Here is a 6,000-nt window from a genome sequence, read left to right as displayed (position 1 = left end):
TATTTCCATCGGAAGGGGCCTTGTTTTATTATTTTTCACATATTTGAACGGATTTACAGCTCAAATAACACCACAATAAATATCCGGAAGATCATAACCGCTGGGGTAGTTTTATAAATCTTCACTTTTCTTAACAAAAATATGTGAAAGCACAGGCCGGTTCACTCCAAAATCGATACAGAAAACAAAATATTCCATGTGGATGATGATTACAAGCACTTGCGATAGATAAATTAATCAGAAAAGCTAAAAAACCTTTGCCTCTTCCTATGCTTCACGGCGAAAATTTCAGCCCTCATCACTCTTTTGATGGTTCTCTTATTCACCACCAGAGGCTGAAACGATCGCTTAATTTCTATTGGATTCGCCTATTCGACGTTGCTTTTCGGTTGACGCCATTTTTCCAGCTGGCTGGCATGCCGCCATGTTATTGAAACCAACATCTGAAACGTCACAATTCCAGTGTGAACTGCAAAAATGGCGTGACTGAATTGTCTTATTTTTATCAAATGAAATTATTTTCCCTTTTATGCCATATAAATGGTTGACTTCGTGGAAGAAAATCAGAAAATAATATTTTATGAGTCCTAAGTTTATTTTTCACAAAATGTAAGCAAAAATATTAAGAATATCCATAATATCAGTCACGCCTTTTTTGAAATTCTGGCTTGAATCTTCTATTTGTTTACAAATTATGAGCTGTCAGTGGGGCCCGCAATTCGCGGGTCCGCAGCGATGTTAGCTCTTTTCAAGGCAAGGCAAACAAGATAGGGATGCCAGCTAGCTGATTTTTTCCAACTTTCAAAAGACTGACAGCTCTAAAAATACAGTGTAAACAATACACTCTAAACTACTGCTACCCAAATTTTCTAGAGAAAATACCCAATGGGTAATTTTCTAAAGCGTATTTTCCGTGATGCAATTTGATGTAGGACACCCTTTGGACAACATCGACCTAAATCCGAACGATGTTGCTTATTTGTCGTCTTGTCAGTTCCTACTTTGTTTACTCAATTTTAGGTAGTACTACCATCAAGGTACTACCATAGAGGTAACTCTAAGACCACTGGGTCCCGAAGAAAATCATTATTATTTTTGGCTCACTCAGGCTGTATTCCATTTGGCGAATGTTCACTTAAATTTGACACTTCGAAAATAAATTAAGATGTTCGAAAATCCCTCTGTTGTGGATCTTCCTATTTTCGAGAAGGTGTTTGTCAAAATTGATTCCTGGTCTGTCAGAAATAAGTCTGGTACAATAGCAGGTTTATTTGAAAATTTTCCATCTGTCAAATTTAAGTGAAAATTCACCAAATGGAACGCAGCCTCAGTACCAGAACAACGGTCCCAAGCAGTCCCAAGCTATTTCACTCACCCCTGCATGTTCTGCATGAATCCACACACCCCTGATGTTATCTGTCAAACTTTCATAGCGAATCAAAACAAACATAGTGTAGTAATAGAATTTCAACTAGAATAGGGTACGTTAATCGTTTGCTTGGGACCAATAGGCTACTAAAGTGGTGAGCCAATTTAAAATCGTTAGTTTGGTATTGATTGTTGGTACTACTTTTGATGGATCATAGATCCTACTCAAATTTAATAAGGCCATTTGCCGAGTTAAGTTTAACTCGTGGTTAAAAGTGACATTTCGAAAGTTATTTTCTATGTTCGAAAATCCCTGTGCTATCGTTCGACCGGTTTTTGCGAAGAACTTAGCCAAGGTTGTCAAAATTTAACTTCTTGTCGGTCAGAAGTAACCACGCTCGGATAGCAGGGTTAATCGATAACTTTCCATCTGAGCCTTAGGCTCTGAACCATATGGTGGATTATTTTAACTTTTGGTTAAAATTTAACAGATGGAAAGTTATTGATTAACCCTGCTATCCGAGCGTGGTTATTTCTGACAGACAAGAAGTTAAATTTTGACAACTTTGGCTCGAAAACCGGTCGATCGATAGCACGGGGATTTTCGAACATAGAAAATAACTTTCGAAAAGTCACTTAATGTTAAATTTAACTCGGCAAATGGTTCAGAGCCTAAGAGTCCCGCCAAGAGTGAAGCCAGAAATACCAATCGAACTGTCAGGCAAGGTACCAACCATGCAAAGTAAATAAACATTATTGTTCCTACAGCCAGTGAACTACAAGTATTGCATTCATTACTGACAAAATTTAAGTAATCTTAGATGAAAAACATTATTTCGCGTTATTTATTACACTGTGATATGTATAAGTTATACCAAGCACTTGTTTGAAAAGTTCAGGTTTTTTTTTTTTTTTGTCTCCCAGAAGCTTCGTTTCGACATGAAATTTTTCACTTCTGAATGAAAGTCATCCCATACCCTGTCCGATGCTAATGCAAAAAATCGGGTTGCAGTTTACTCAGACAAAAAATAAATCACAATCAATGCTTATTGTTCGCAACATTTTCTCTTGGCGGGACTCTTATTATAACATTGTCTCTGATGAAATGGATTAATGCGAAGTTGAACGATGTGAAATGTAATGAAGAATTAAAACAAATTCGCAAATAAAGGCCCATGCATTAATTATGACACGCTAAATCGAGCAGAAAATTACCCCCCTCTATCGTGACGTTTTTCCTATACCTAATGCATTGCTTGTCACAAAATCTTAGACCACCCCCCCCTCCCCCCCTAAAGAGCGTGACATAATACATGTATCAACCCTAAGGCAACCAGAAACTTACTTTTCTGCTGCTCATACACACTAAGATTTTGTTTTCGTGTTCGGTAAATTTTACCGAAATCAGAACAACTGAACGTTCGGTAAAACTTTGACCCTAATTTTAAAGGCTATTGAATTTGAAAATAATTTCAAATCATGTTCAACCTTGTTTAAATGATCAAATCTTGTCATTTTAGTAGAGATTTAGTTTCAAAGTAGCTGAAAAGCAATTGAATTGAATTGCCTAAATTTTACCAAACCGTTCAGCTGTTCGGATTTCGATAGATATTACCGAAGTCGGCTATAATTTCTAAGTGTGTAGGGTTACTAGATGTTCAAATTGAAAACAAACGCCGTTAATTTGCACGAAATGTTGTTCGGATTAACGGTTCAAAGCCAACTAGATGATGGATAATGGTCTCAATACTTTAATTTGATAACATATGATTTTTAAGTATGTTTGTACTCTTTCATTGTTGGAAAAGTAGTCAAATTCTGTGCACACTTAAATTTTTTCGCCGAGATTCCAACAGCCGAGTAGTTCTGCAATTTATTTTGCTGAGATTCAGTAAAACAATTGCCGAGACTCAGCTAACAAATAATTATTCGCTGAGATATCAGCTAACAAACAGATATTTTGCAGAGATATCAGCAAAAGTAAATGCCGAGGTAATCGGCTGTTGGAGATTTTACCGAGCTAGATTAAGTGTGTGTGATTCAATAAAATAATCTTTGGACGATTGAAAATTCAAGTTGACTTGAACACATTGGTGGTGAGTACTCATCCGGACTCATCTGGGTTGCCGTTTTCGAGCCTTTTGAGAACCGCTTGTTCTGCATCATTTTAGAGAAAATTTAGCAAATTTTTATCAAACAAATTTATGTTGTGTGTGTGTTTTTTTTTAAATTGACTCAAAATCAATAATAACTACTTTATACATTGTTTCCATGCCTAATATCACTCAAAGCAGCAAATATGTTTGACCAAGTGTTTACCCTAGTTACTTCTCTGTGCGCTGTTTGCTATGACGTTGGGGTTCGCTGACGGTGCATGCTGGAGGACCTTCTCTTGTTGACGATGGATTTTGGTGAGGAAAAATTTCGGTGGAATTATGGCGAACTTTATTATTTTATTGCAGCACGGTTGGGTTCTGAATGCCACCCGTTGTCATAAAATTGCCGTCGTCGCCGTTTACGTTGCTAGGACGCTATCTGTACATGTTGGGAAATGGAAAATGCATTTTGTGAACGCAAGTGTTGGGGTGCATCTCATGCGTGGCGTGGCTTTTGCATTTGCGGTGTGAAACGGTGTGTCAGCTGAAAGTTTTTATGGACAAAATATTGCTTTGGGAAACACGTTGTATTCAATGAAATAAAGTTATTTGAGAGAAATTCATGATATAGATCAAATCGGCAACACGACCAGTGTTGTAAGCGGTCACAGTAGTCGACGCATTTTCTGTGATAATCGACTGCATTTGCTTCGGATATTCGCAAAAAATCTATCAAAATACAGTACCTAACTAAAATATCATACAACTGTCTCTCACCACGCCACTGTCACCGAAGACCATTACGTTTTTAAAAATTTTAATTTTTCTCATAATACGAGCTGTGTCCACAGTTAAATCATAAAGGTAACTCTAAGACTAGAAGGTCCCGAAGAAACGTGCTCAACTTTTTGGCTCAGCTCTGGTACTCTCTTGGGTCCCAAGCTAATCGATGCACCCCTCGAAACACAGAAAAATCCAGGAACCCCTCATTTTATCTGTCAAACTTTCATAGCGAATCAAAACACACATAGTGTAGTCCTAGAATTTCGACAAGTACGTGGGGTACGTTAATCGATTTGCTTGGGACCAATAGGCTAGTCAAGGAGTGAGCCAATTTAAAATCGTTAGTTTCCATCGGTAACTCTAAGACCACTGGGTCCCGAAGAAAATTATTATTATTTTTGGCTCACTCAGTACCAGAACAACGGTCCCAAGCAGTCCCAAGCTATTTCACTCACCCCTGCATGTTCTGCATGAATCCACACACCCCTGATGTTATCTGTCAAACTTTCATAGCGAATCAAAACAAACATAGTGTAGTAATAGAATTTCAACTAGAATAGGGTACGTTAATCGTTTGCTTGGGACCAATAGGCTACTAAAGTGGTGAGTCAATTTAAAATCGTTAGTTTCGTATTGATTGTTGGTTTGATCGTGTATGTCTTCAATGAATGAGTGCCTGAAGAAACGACTGCTTCCTGTGGGGTGTGGATATGACTGTATAGATTAATATTCGTTATGCATAGCATCCATTGCTGAACTCCTTGGTAAACTGTCAGATGGATGAATACACGGCGAATGAGAACGACCCAAATTTGAGTTTAGTTCACTCATAATCGCCAGAAGTGCAGGAGCTCAGCGATGAGTAAATTTGCCTCATGTTTTCCCAGGATTTTCCAGGGAAAAATTCCCGAATTTGAGAAAAGTAAAGATTGGATTCACATAGGCTATTGGTACTACTCGAAGACTGAATAAAATTTTCGTCAATTTCCTCATTTTCCGGCAGATTTTTTTGGTTTTCCACAGGAAGCCATGAGACAAATTTTACTTATCGCTGAGTTCCTGCACTTTTGGCGATTATGAGTGAACTAAACTCAAACTTGGGTCGCTCTCATTCGCCGTGTACATTCACTCTGCGATTCTCTCCCGCCTGAATAGACGAGTGTACGGATGAATTTGAGTTCACTCACTCGACAAAAAGTGACACAACAGCGGGGCCCTGTTTACTAAAAATGAACACATGAATAATGCTCGCGTAACTTTTGAAAAGGGCCTATTAACTTTTGTAAACAACTTCCTAGGTCCTTTTCACGAGAACCGAAGTACGCCCACGCAAACCAAGAGCACTATCGGGAAGGGGAGAATATCCTCTGCCCTATGGTGTTGTTAGTTTGCGTGAGCGTATTCGGTTCGCGCGAAAAAGGCTTAACAAGTTTTGTGTACATAAGTTGATAGACCCGTTTCAAATGTTACGTGAGTATTATTCATGTGTTCATTTTTAGTAAACAGGGCCCCGCTGTTGTGTCACTTTTTGTCGAGTGAGTGAACTCAAATCCATCCGTGCACTCGTCTATAGCACCTCAGTCCTAGGCGAATAATATCACAGGTGGGCAGGAACTCACGGTCTCCCAGTGTTGGTGAGTACTTTGCCGTTAATGTTCACCAAAAGTTCACTATTTTGCCATACAGAAATTCAAAACAAAATTTTTTTTGGGCGGATTTGGACGGTTTTTGACCTGTTTCATATGAAGGTGTA

Source organism: Ochlerotatus camptorhynchus, unplaced genomic scaffold, assembly GCF_037179485.1.
Source record: "Ochlerotatus camptorhynchus isolate MF236.1 unplaced genomic scaffold, CSIRO-AGI_Acam_v1.1 ptg000010l, whole genome shotgun sequence".
NCBI lineage: Eukaryota > Metazoa > Arthropoda > Insecta > Diptera > Culicidae > Ochlerotatus > Ochlerotatus camptorhynchus.
Note: the sequence above shows the minus strand (reverse complement) of the source record.